We start from the raw sequence: 13,660 nt of genomic DNA on the forward strand, positions 1-13,660 counted from the left end.
GACAGTGCATTTTCTGGTATTTTTTCACGAAAACTCACATGGGAGTAGATTGAACATCTAGGTTTGATATTTCAAAATTCCAGAATTTTTTAATTTTCCATTTTTGTTCTTCGAATATAATATTTATATAGGGGTTGGAGCACCCAAGTGGGTCCAATCCTCTTTTATATAGGGATAGTATAAATATAAGACAAGAATTTTGGGACGGAAGGAGTATTTAAGAATGGAGGGAGTAGTAGAAATATTTACTTATATTTTAGGAAGGATGGATAATTTATTTATGAAAACAATAATGAGAATCAAACAGACCGCAGTAACAATCAATTCGAAGGCTGCAGTGGCTTAGCAGATGATTAAACACGATGTCACTCGAAGTGGTTCTTGCCCTTCTCCTTGGACTGCGGTGGCACCAGATCGCCGCAATCATACCACAAGGTATCGGCGAGCTTGGGGAAGATGAACCTGTAAAAGATCAAGTCACGGAACAGCTTGACAAGGTACCCCCGCAGGCCCTCCTGCGCGTTCATCCCGCCCTGCTGGACCCAGCCCGACAGGTAGGCTGCGGCGACCAGCCAGGCGGCCCGGCCTCGGCGCTCCGACACGTAGGCCGCCACGGTGCCACCCCCTCCGCCGGCGTAGCCGCCCGCGACAGGGCGCGCGCGAGCACCACCGCGTCCTCCAGCGCCGAGCATCCGCCCTGCGCCAGGTCCGACGTCATGGGGTGGAACGGGTCGCCGGCCACCGTGGCCGACCCGCGGGCGGCTGGGCCCGTCAAGATGGACCAAGGCGACCGGTAGAGCAACGGAGCCCACGAGACGCTCTTGTGGTCCGAGTGGCGCACCACGTTCAGGTGCTCCGCCGGCATGTGCCTCCCCAGGTTGTCGGTGACCTCCCGCAGGATCTTGGCCGGGTCCGCGCCGGCTTCTTCCTCCGCCGCGGCGACGGTGTTGTTGACGAGGAACCAGTAGACTTCCGTGCCGCTGATGGGCACCATGCTGGCCCTCAGGCCCGCCGAGAGGAACTGCCGGAGCTCTTTCTTCATGCCGTAGCCGTCCGGGTAGACGGCGAGGCCGCGGACGGCGGACCGGCCGCATGTCACCGGCTCCGACAGGCCTAGCCACCGCGCCACCACCGAGTGCACCCCGTCGCACCCGATCAGCACCTGATGGATATGGATTGGACGACGTTTACAAGACAAGACGACTTAGGCTATGAGTAATACGTGCAGATGTGCGCGCGGCTACAATTAATTGTGGCTTTGGTCGATTACCTTGGCTCGGATCACTGTGCCGTCGTCTAGCCGTAGAACGGAGGTCTCCGGCGAACCCGCCTCGGCTGTCTTCTGTCGATGGAGACGAGCGTGGAGGAGAAGCGGATGGTGCCCGGCGGGAGCTCATCCGCGAGCGCTTCTAGCAGCGCCTTTCGATCCGCCGGCCTCGCCTTGATTTCACCGCTTCATTTGTTCATCAGTTTATCAGCCAAATTGATCAGCCTATGCTATCGACTCAACAGGTGTCACCAACAGACCTGTTTTTGCGTCCAGCGAAGCGAAACACCTGAGTCGCTCCATTCTCAATATTGATCAGCTGAAATCTGCATGCAGCAAGAGAATCCATTCCAAGTAATTTTGTTTTTCTCCTGTTGATGTATGCTGTACTACGAACAAGGAAGGCAAAGCTGACGACGCACGTTTCATAGGCGTGGTAGCGGGACATGAGCTTGTGCGCCACGCCCAGCGCGCGTAGCGCGAACCAGCCGCTGGGGAAGATGGTGAGCGCGGCGCCTGTGGTGCGCAGCTCAGCGTGCCGCTTCAGGACCAGAACGCCGCCGCGCACGCCGGCCCGGTGCAGAGCCAGCGCGGTCGCCTGCCCTACGATCCCGGCGCCGACGATGACCACCTCCGCCTCCACCGCCGATGACATCGCCACCTCACCTCGCGTCACTGACTACTACCTCGTGGGCGTTGCTCAATTATATGGTGAGGACGGACGGACACCAAAGGTCTCGTTAGACATCGGTAAAAAGCGTGCCAGATCTAGCACTACTCCATCCGTTCCTTTTTAGTTCGCATATTAGATTTGTTTGAAGTCAAGATTCGTAAAATTTGATCAATTTTATAGAAAAAAATATCAACATTTACAATATGAAATCAGTACTAGTAGATGCATCATGACTTAAAGTTTCATGTTATATAACTTTATCATGATAGATGTTGATATTTTTTCATATAAATATGGTCAAATTTTGTAAAGTTTGACTTCAGACAATTCTTATATGCAGGATAAAAAGGACCGAAGGGAGTATGATCCGACGAAAATTTTTATTTATCCTGCCGGGTGTTGGGGGATTGAACATGAATGCTGGTATGCTCGTCGGGTCCAGAAACTAAACGTAGTGGCCGATCGAGGGGGTGAGTGTCACTGGTGCCGTGCTAAACACTCGCCCTTATGAATGCACGCACATATACCAATACGTCTATGAACATCTTCGAGAGATTGAGCCGGCACATCATTTTAAGATTGACAAAGTTGTCAGAGACGTCTCCGTAGTTGACGGGAACGTCTCTTCCCACTAGACACACATCGCTAAAAGGTCTGAATAAATTCAGAAAATTCAAGCACTGATTTTGAAATCTAGAACTTGAACACATTATGGTGCTATATATATTGTCCACCATTACACCATCTGCTACTGTGCTTCGAATTATTGTTGTTTGTCCTTCTTTTTGTATGGGTGCGCCTGCTTCGAATTATTGTTGTTTGTCCTTCTTCCTGTATGGGTGCGCCTATTAAACACGTAATTTTTGGCAATCACATTATATAATCAATGGAGATGATTAACAGCATGGTGAATAATACAGCCAATGATCGGCTACAAAGAGTTGTCATATCATATCATTTAGAGCCAAGCTCATAGCCGGCATATACAATACTCCCTTCGTTTCACTTTACAAATCCTGCGCGTATACCTAATTTGCCAATTTTATCACCTTAATATAAACTATATAACATAAAAATTATAATATTTTAAAATAGAACATTTGAAGTTTATATTGATATATTTTTTGTAATATATGACTTGTATTAGGTTAATCAAATTGACAACCTAAGAGTACGCGCACGCCTTGGAAACTGAGAGTGAGAGGGAGTAGTAAATTTTAAATGTGTACTACTTTATTAATGGTTGACCCACCGTACATCCTCACAAAGTGTGTTGAGTCTTGTGTTGCAGCTGACTACTAAGGCTGGTCATAGTGGGGAGTAACTTATACTAGTGTCGTGCATATGACACTAGTCTAAGTTACTACCTTCATAATGCAAAGTAATATACTAATAGTGTCATATGTAGCTTCATTTAATGGCTTGTAGACTCATCTTGTGTCAGGAAGCGCTATGTTACAGTAACATATTATATTATCACTTTTCATTAACTACATGCCACGTAAGCAAAAAATTCTCGAAGTGCGCTATGTTACTACTTAAGTTACTCTTACTATAACTAGCCTAACGAAAAGCCCGCTTCTCTTCTCTCTCCTCTTACTAAGTAAAGATATAATATTCCTTATAGCATGCGTATGTCACCTTAGTGTACTTGCTCTAACAGGTTAGTTGGTATATGCATTATGGGAATTGAAGACTACAATAAGCAGGCTATAAGGGCATCTCCAGCCGGCCCCTCAGGATGCCCCCCACGAGCACTTTTGGGACGCCGGCGCTTAATTTTTCTCCCAGCCGGGACCCCAAGAGCTCAAATAGCACCGGATTTGGCCGAAGTTACGCCCGGCTGTCCCCATCCAAACCCAAAAAGTCGGGAGGCACTTGGGGGCGCCGGCGCTCCTTTTTGCATGCAAAACCCCCGCATGTCGGCCTCTCTACTCACTCGCTCTCCTCTTTTTCCTGCTAGGCCCACCCGTGCATGTGGGAATCTTTCCCTCGCCCACCCCCGCCTTCTCCGTCCCGCCCCGCCAAGCTCGCCGCCCCGCCTGCTCCGCCCGCGCGCTCGCCTCCGCCCTCGCAGCCTACCCCGCCGGCTCGCGCTCGCGCCCTCCTCTGCTCCGCCAGGTCGCCTCCCCCGCCTCGCTCTGGCTCGCGCTTGCCCCCTCCACCAGGTCGCCTCCCCCGCCGTGCTCTGGCTCGCGCTCTCGCGACTGTGTTGCTTGCTTCGGGTGGAAGGCTTTGCTTGGACTGTGTGGCGCCGCGGCATGGGCGGGCGCCCGACTCCGCCCCCGCGGCATGCCGGAGCCGCGGCAGCTCGTCCGCCGGCGTGTGGCCGTGGCATGGCCGGGCCGAAGCTCGCTGCGTGTGGCCATGGCGTGTGGGCGGGCGGGCGGGCGGGCACGGCACTGCCTGGGCGGACGGGCGCGGCTGTGGGCTCGATCGTCCTCGCCCTCGTCGTCGGGAGAGCAACAAGGAGGAGGACGACCAGTGGACGCTCTTCATCGATCTGCCGGTGCTGGAGGCCGCCACCGCCGGCTTCGGTCCCGTCTACAAGGCAAGCGACCAGCAACCTCCTCCTCCTCCTTGTTGCTCACGCTGTCGTCCTCGCGCGGTGCCTCGGTGACGCCGTCATCGGGAAGGAGCAGGAGACAGTGGAGAACGCTATGATGAGGTAGGGCGCAGCCGTGGCCTGGACGGCGCGGCGCGGGCGGGACGCGTCTACTACGCCCGCCGGCCACCGTGTCCTGGGCGCCCGCCCCGTCCCCGTGCAGCCCGCTGACGGGGCGCGTCGAGGCGGCAAGCAGCGGGCGCGGCCTGGACGGGCGCGGCCGTGGTCAAGATGCTCGATGAAATGCTGTTGCCTCCGTGGGAGCCCAGCGCTGCTCGTGCTCATGTCCGTGTGGTCTTCCGCCAGGCCTCCGTCGACGCTCGCGCTCCTCCGCTGGCTGGAGGTCGTCGACGCCGCCGCGGTCAAGGTGCTCGATGAAACGACGCTCCGATTGTGGGAGTCCAGCGCTGCTCGTGGGAAGGCAACGAGTGGAAATGGTTTGGCCCCCAAGGTCTAAGTTCTCGCCGGCAGCCCCCTCCTGGGGGCAAACGGCTGAAGATGCCCTAAGGAATTAGGTCACTGATAGGCGCCGGCGGACCGGCCCAATTTTCGGCCGGTCGCCTAGCGGCCGCCCGATAGCCCGTGTGTGAGCCGTTCGATCCCTCGTAACATCTGGCTCACGAAATAGAAAAGGAGAAGGAAAAAAAACCTCGCACGCATAGCGCATCGCTGGCCACTCCTCCCCGTACTCCGCCGCTGTCGTCTCCTCCCGCGCTGGCGTCGTCGCCTCCGCACGAGCAGATCTGGGCCTCCAGGTGTTGTCGCGGCACTTTGCCGGTTCCAGCATCTGTCGTTGTGGTTCCATCATCTTCCAACCACGATTGCAACACCCATCTTTTGGTCACCGCCGGCGGTTGTAACTTCCAACGTATGGCTTGTAGCAAAAATAATTATTGGTTCCAGCAAAAAACAAATGTAGCAAAAACGCATGGCTGCTGCCGTCCGTCGTGGCCTCAACACCATCTTCGCCTGTGCAGCAAAATCAAAATCAGGTTCCAGCAAAAATCAAAATGGTTGCAGCCAAAAAATTAATGTAGCAAAAATCATGGCCGCGGCACACCACCATCCTCCCAATATGCAGCAAACTCCAAAGTTGCTTCCAGCAAAAATCAAAAACGGTTCCAGCAAAAAATAAAATATGCCACGGCCGTTCCTGTGCTTTTGCTCGCACCTTCGTCGGCTCGTCACGCCACCGTCCACAGCATCCCCTGGGCTGGTTCCGGCATCTGTATGAGCCGGTTCTAGCATCGCCCGCGCTGGTTGCAGCTTCGGCCCCCGACGGTCGCAGCCGGCCGCCCATGCCGCCATGCCGGTGGCAGCTCGCCGGCGAGTCGGTTGTAGCAATCCACGCGCCTGTTCCAGCACCCCTCACGCCCCCCTGGTTGCAACTTCTCCTCGCCTGCCAGCCTCATCTCGATCCGATCTAGATGCAAAAAAGGGTGGCGCATGGGGAGCGGAGGTGATCTCTTCGGCTTGATCTGGGCGAGGAGCCGTTCCCGGCCCAAGTACTTGAGCTTGGGGATGAGAAAGCAAGTGATTGAGTGGACGCCCAACTGTTTCTGTATGGAATAAGATCGAGAGGGGTGGGGAGTGGTGGTGGGCCTGCACTTGCCACGTGGCCACGTGGGCACCTACGTGTCGTTTGATCAGGTGAGATCGTGCGAGTCGCACGCGACCGGCCGAGGCGTTCCGCCGGCCTGCCGGTAGTAAACGTTTCCCAAGGAATTATGGGCATTGGAGACATAAAGAATCATCAACAATAATCTGTAAGAGGAAGTACAATTGGAGAAATTGGTACATGCTTCTCTTCTCGCTCTTCCAGCTAATTAAAGATATAATATTTTATTTTTTATAGCCTACTTATGTCATCTTATTGTACTTGTTCTAACAGGTTAGTTAGTATATATGCATTATGGACATTGCAAACATAAAGAATCATCAGCAATAATATGTAAGAGGAAGAAACTACAATACATTCCTCGATTCTAGAATAACAGATGATGGTATGAAATATTTTCTTTAATCATATGTATGTTATTTGTATTTCAGCAAATTCTATCATTAGCACCAACTGTTCTCCTTACTTGCACTACTAGGAAAAGGCTAATTAGTGGTGCATCTATTTTTTCCATTAATGGCGCACTATAGGTGCGCCACTAGTAACAAATAGTTATTATCAAAAAAAATTAAATATTTTTTCAGAATTTTTTTCAAAAAGAATTTTATTTTTTTCTTAATCTCAGGTCACTATGGCTTAATCTCGGGTCAATATGCTTAATCTCAAGTCAAATCACACTTCGTGGTCAAACTTCTCAAAAGGTCACCCATCCTCACACTATTCCAGGCCGAGCATGCTTAACTTCACAATTCTATCCAACCCCAGCACCAGCTCACTTAACAGGCACTTGTTGATATATCAATCATATTAAACCTTGTTGATGTCTAGGACTTTGTTCATGTTCATGAGTGTGATGAAATTTTGAAAAAAAAAATTCAAACTTCCCGGTCATATTACGTATCATATTTGGAAACTCTCTCAAAAAAATCCAATTTTTTTCCTGTTACTAGTGGCGCACCTAGCAAATGGTGAGGTGCGCCACTAGTAAGTTTGATTTTTTTTCCATTTTCCCCCCTCTAGATCTCAAAAGCCCCGTATCTTTCGTTCTGTTAGGTTTTTGGGGATTCTAAAAATCTTGAACGGGGTTCCCTCCTCCTCGGCAACGGGCTCGCCGGCCTCCCCGACAGGTCCCTTACCGGCCTCCTCGGCAGTAGCCTTGCCGGGCTCCCCGGCAGGCCCCTTGGCGGCGTCCTCGGCAGCACCCTTGACGGCCTCTTCAGCGGCGGTCTTCTCGACCTCCGCCGCGGCGGTCTTCTCGACCTCCGCCGCGGCGGTCTTGGCGACATCCTCGATAATGGTGTCCAGGTCCTCCGGGTCTGCCGGGAGAGGATCTAGGTATCGGAAGGGGGATGACTTTTCGAGTAGATGATTTTTCATATAAAAAACTTTTTAATCCGAGTTCGTATGCAAAAGTTATGCCTATTTTACTAAATTCCAGAGAGATTTTGCAAATAAAGTCGAAATTCATATTTGTAAATTTTTCCAACAACTAGACCACATATCACATGGAAAACTTTTTTTCTTTCATTTTTTGACATTTCCATCATTTCCTTTTATTTTTTCTAAAACTGAAAAGGCGCTCCACGGGGGGGGGGGGGGGGGGGGGGGGGAGGGGGGGGAAAGAAAGTGATGGCGCACCACCTAACAATGCGCCATTAGTAACCCTGGTTACTAATGGCGCACCTGTTACATGGTGCGCCATTACTAGTTTTTGCAAAAAAATAAAAAAAATTGTTAGTAGTGGCGCACCGTGGTTGTGGTGCGCCATTACTAGTTTTGAAAAAAAAGTAAAAAAAATTTTGTTAGTAGTGGCCATATTAGCTATAGCCCTTTTCCTAGTAGTGTGGGGTTGTGCCTCAATAGTCGATATTGAAGAGTGCTCTAACTCCTTTGGGCCTTACCTTTAAGATAACAAATGGGGGAACACCCAAGATAATTTTAAAGATGGGAGGTGGTCTTCACCATGATCAGTTGGTAAAATATTCGGGTGTGCTTTTACACTTATTGGAAAATATTTGTCATTTGCTCAAATTTGTATAATGACATGTCTGCCCCCCTTCATGTAATGGTGGCTGTTCACTTACTACTTCTTAGATCATTGGTCTTAGTCTCACCACCAGAAGCGAAGGCGCGTTTTGATGCCCGTTGGCTCAGTGGCGTTTTTAGCTTCAGTATTTTTTTCACCAGCATCTGTTAGCGGAATGTGAGATCTCCTTATTTAAAGTTAAGGTATTTGGCTGGCCAGGACGGGAATTGAACTTATGAACAAAACCAAATGAGATTACGAAGTAAACTTTTATATTTAAAAGAACAATAGTTTATAACAATTGAAAATTAATAAATGGTCCATTCTTCATTTACTTTCCTTTAAGTCCAACAATACAATACACAAAGTATATCGAATTAAAGAATATCACGGTTCGCAAAGATCACCAAGCTTATCACATCGACATTTTTTTCCTCAGAATCATGGTACTCGCATTTTTTGTTACTTGTACAATATAAACAATAAAGCAAATAATTGAGAAGCAAGAGGGCACATGTTGGTCAAAAAATTCGGATGCCCCTGGTGTCTTCAATGGAATACTTTCAGCGGCAGACTTCAGAGCATTATCACGGGTAAAAATACCGATCTCAGAAGAAAAGCTTGATGTGTGAAAGCATTCTCTGATGCACAAAGATGCTTTATAACAAACCAAACAAGATGATTTGGTATGGATGAAAAAGGGGGTATAAATTTGAACCCATTTTCCATCTGAAAGGCAATGAATCATGTCTCCTTGAGGTTATGATGGACAAACTTAACTTCGGTCCTCTTTTATCATCCAGAGCAAGTTGCTTGAATGTTCTGTATACTTGCAATTAACTTTGTAAAAAGATCTAAAAAATAACCATACCTCAATACGGAATTTCTGTTTAGCTTAAGAGGAGAATGCTTAAGGTCGAAACTATTGTTCTTTTGCAGAGCATTAATTTGCTGAAATCAAAGTATTGATTTGAGACAGATAATGAATAATAAGAGACAGAGCACTTCACCATCACAAAACCTTGTGGTTTGCTTCCAAACAAGCAGGTCATTGGCCAGTCTGATCAGCCAATGACCTTCCGACATATATGTACTAAACATACTGGTCATGCACTAATTTTGGCGCTACAGATTCATACCGAATTACAAAGATAACATATATCTTTCCTTCAGACTTTCCTACAGAGTCATAGCGAGTTACTGGTCATGCAAAAAAAAAAAATCTTTCCTTCAGACTTTGATGCTACACAAGCCAGTCATCTTGCTAATGACGGGTGCTCCAAATGATCATATAAGCAAACCTATGCAAGTTTAGTACCGGGAGAAATCAAGCCCATACAAAACCTGGGGGTAAGGTTGAGCATAGTTAAGATGTGAGATTGTCTTGAGTTTACATACAAAACAAAAATGTATAGATCTGCCGTTATATCTAAAACACCGTCCCTTAGTCATGATCTTTTGTTTGGGGTGAGATTCTGCATATAAGGACGATTGGATGCAGCCCCAAGATATCATATCCCTGGCCAGCAAAAAGAAGCCAAGAACCCAAGTACAGAGAGAATTGGGTACAAGACGACGCATCTTTGGGTCAGCAACAGGAACCCAAGTACAAGACTACATATAAAACTACTAATACTAGGTCTTTAGTAACTTTCTGGACGGATCATTGCAAGTGACATGCATGACTGAAACTTAATGTTCATGCCCTAGATTTTCTTTTCCCGAGTGAAGTAGGAGCGACCTGGCACATGAGGAGATCCTTCATTACACCGGGGCAGCTCTTGGTTAAATACTCGAAACCTTCAGACTTCATGGCCGCTTCCAGATTCGTCGTCAAGCTGAGGAAAACCAAGCATGCCGCCTTAAGCTCAGGGCAGTTGTGCTGCTCCGTCAATGCCAAGATAGTCGCCACCGAGTTTGTATCTATACGGTTGCACAACTTATCTTCACAAATCAGCTTCAGCCTCTCCAAATCATACCTGTCTGCTGCAACAAGCAGATGCTGAGCCATGGCAGATTCCTCCTGTTGATCCATAGCAGGCAATGCATCCGTGTAGATGAATGCAAGCAGAGCCTTGAACACCTCTGCCTCAATGTCATCTATACATATGGCATTGGTGGTGGCGCTCTCCTTCATCGGCCCAAACAACTCTGCTCTGAAGACTGGAGACCGTGCCGCGAGCACCAATCTGTGAGCCAAGAATGTCTCCCCTCCGACTCGGAATTCGACATCCACGCCTGCCTTGCTCGACAGCAGATCCCCGAAGTGCCGGTGCATGTCAGACGGTGGCACCACGATGGATGGTGTCTCCTGCGCGTGGAACTCGCTCATGATAGTGACATCGACCTTGACAATGAAGGAATCGTCCTTGAGATGCTCTGATTTCTCCAATTCTCCCCTTTCCATGAAGTCGAGTCCACAAGAATTAGCCACAGAAAAGTCGCTGGTCGCGGTAGTAGCAGTATGCAGCGGCACCGGCTTCCCATATTTGTCCATTAAGCTGAACTTGGCTTGTGCCTTCACGGTCTCGGCGATAGCGTCGTCCAAGCAAAGAAATAAGCATATGAAATCGGTGTACTCGGACTCGTCCCCGTTGGGATAGTAACTCACATGCCATGTGCGGCCTCCCACCTGGAACGGGCAAGAGTCGATCCACTTGCCATTGGGAACTTCCTTGGTGCGCGAGTAGCCGTCGATCTTGAGCAGATGGTAGCCGCACACGACGCCGGCGACGATGGAGGAAGCAGATCCGGAGGGGACGCCTCCGCCGGCAACACGCGAGGAGGTAGACATTGTGTACGGTGGGTGTAGGTTGGGCCGATCGCTGGTGGGAAGCGGCGGCGGTGCCTCGGGGAGGGGGTGGCGGCGAGGGTTTGGGTGGTGTATCGGCGAAGCCAGGGAAAAAGCAAGGCCTGTATTGTCGCTAAAAGCAAGGCCTGTAGCTGATCGCGAGTTTTTTTTCCTGTACTCTTTTTTGAGAATTTCCTGTACTCTTGTTTATCGGTTTTTTTGGCTATAGTATCGGTTTTCCTCAGGTTTTCTTTGGTTTTCCTTTTTCTTTTGGAAAACATTTGACGCCAGGGCGCCGGCCGAACCTTGGGCCGGTCGCGAGCCACGCTGGCGCCCCGTGCCTGCCCAAGCCACGCCCCGCCTATGTTTTGTTGGGACCCATGTGGACCATCCCTCCTTCCTTATCTTTTCCTCAACTGCCGTCTTCATGCCCTACATCCAGACACATCCCTTCCCGCGCGGCCGTATTTCTTCTTCCTTTCCCCCATGCTGCTGCCGGCCGGCGCCCGCTGTTGGCCGTGTGCTTCGCTGAGCCAGGGGGGCTGATCGAGTGCTGCCGGCCGGCGGCCACTGCTAGTTGCGCCATCGATGGGACGCGGTGGTCGCAAATGCTGCATCCGGTGCGGGGAATGCTAGAACCGGGGAAAAAATGCTACAACCCGTGCATACATGAGCTACGAGCGGCATTTTATTTTGCTGGAACTAGTCAAGTGTCGGCTGTGGAAAAAGCTTCAAGCCGGCATGGGAGAAAAGCTTCCACTCGGGAGAAAATTCTTCAACTGTTTTGAAAAAAGCTTCGATCAGCTGTGGAAAAGCTTCATCCAGCTAGAGGAAAAGCTTCAAGTGGCATGAGGAAAAATCGTCCACTATGGGAAAAAAGCTTCAATGATGGAAAAAAGTTTCAACCAGCGGGAGGAAAAGTTTCAAGCGGCAATGACGAAAAAGCTTCCACATGTGAAAAAAGCTTCAACTAGGGGAACGCCAATGGTATGAGCGGACAACGGCGAGAGCTGCGTATGGCAGCACGGTCGTGCTGCGACGGACGCGCTACGGAGACAACAAGGCTAGGTGCTGCAACGTGAGAGGCGTCGGCCGTCTTTGCGTTGTTTTCACTACAAGGAGCGACAACGTCCTGTTGGAGCCGGGCGACAACCGACGATGAGGCGAAGGCAGCCAACTGCGATCTACATGGGGGTGAGCCACGACCTGTTGCGAGGTCTGTAGCCGGCGGGGACAAGCGATGGTGCAGGAACTACTCGCAGAGAGGGAGGATATTTGAGGATCTGGCGATGGTGGAAGACGAAGACAACGAGAGACATTGGCCAGCTGGCAAATCAGGTGGTTGATAACGCGCTAATCATGCGGCTGCCGTGCGACCGGCCCAAGTTTGGCCCGGTGCGCCGGCGCCTATTAGTGCCTTTTTCTTTTTTGTTTTCAGTTTTTCTTTCTTTATTTCATCGGTTCTCTCTTATTTTCTTCGGATTCTTTTAACATATATCTAATTTTTCCATACACATTGTACATTTTGCATATACATCAATAATATTTTATATACTTTTCACATTTTAAAAATATATCAGTGATATTATTTTAAATATATGTATTGATGTACTTTTCTTCAAACATATTGTACATTTCTCGCATACATCTAAGACATTTTTTATCTACATTTAACATTTTCAAATACATGATTAATATTTTTTAAATAATTAGTTTAAATATATATTGATTGCACGTTTAAACATATTGTATGATAAGAAAAATATTTTTAAACTATGTAAATATTTTTGTACATTGAATAAACATTTTGTTTGAAACTCATGAACATTTTTCTAAGTGAAACATATTTTCTGAACGGTACAAAACATTTTATTCAATTGCAATAATGTTTATTTTAAATTATTTTAAAAGCCCTTAAATGTCAGGAACATTTTTTTGTAATGCGTAATCATTTTTAATGTCACATTCATTTTTTCAAATGGTATGGTTTTTTTTAAGTATTTTTATACTGCATTTACATTTTTTTTAATATGCGATGAACACTTTTAAAAATGAACTATTTTTGCATAAGATATGTATCTATAATTGTTTTCAAAATATAAAAAAGTAAAAAAACGCATGATGTCAGCATGATGAGGCCACGTGGTTACTGGGCCGGCCTAGTTCTGGCTCCCTGCAGACGCTTGCATCGCAGTTGCTGCGAACAATAATACATAGATGCGCCCGTATTAGTTGGCCCTAAAAAAAATTGGCCCATGCTATTGGCAATTGTTTGGATAGCTGTCAATAATTTGCATCGACCCGTGTAGTTTCTTCCTCGGGTCCGGAAAACATTAGCCAATTTTTTGGCTTTGCGTAAATATTCTTTCTATGTGGGAAAGTCATGATTGGATGCAAACCAAACAACACTGACTTGGCTCTCTCGAAAAGAAAATGACTTGACAAAAATTTGATCATGCCTTTGCTTTGATCGTACCAAAATTTTAGTGGGGTTTTTCGGGGTTTAAACCAAACTTACCCGACTAGACGAAGAAAACTATTGGGCTCTTCAGTGGCCCAATCATCCACGCCCAATGGAGTTCCATATGAAATCCTTAACATTTTTTTAGGGGGAAAAGAGAGCTTATATATTACTCCCTCCGTTCCAAATTACTCGTCGCAGAAATGGATGTATCTAGAA

At 48.3% G+C, this 13,660-nt stretch overlaps 2 pseudogenes across 1 annotated transcript; both read right to left on the reverse strand.

Annotated features, from left to right (window-relative positions):
* Window positions 1-293: 293 nt before the first annotated feature.
* LOC125507361 (monooxygenase 2-like) lies at window positions 294-4,442 on the reverse strand (annotated as a pseudogene). The gene is made up of 4 exons (XR_015603518.1): window positions 1,690-4,442; window positions 1,528-1,593; window positions 1,271-1,453; window positions 294-1,162 (listed from the first exon to the last, which is right to left on the reverse strand). The product of XR_015603518.1 is annotated as a monooxygenase 2-like (transcript).
* Window positions 4,443-9,526: 5,084 nt separating this feature from the next.
* Window positions 9,527-11,067, reverse strand: LOC125505961 (BTB/POZ and MATH domain-containing protein 2 pseudogene; annotated as a pseudogene).
* Between the last annotated feature and the right edge of the window lie 2,593 nt (window positions 11,068-13,660).

This window comes from Triticum urartu, chromosome 5A (assembly GCF_056163025.1).
Source record: "Triticum urartu cultivar PI428250 chromosome 5A, HENAU_Tu73, whole genome shotgun sequence".
Classification (NCBI taxonomy): Eukaryota; Viridiplantae; Streptophyta; class Magnoliopsida; order Poales; family Poaceae; genus Triticum; species Triticum urartu.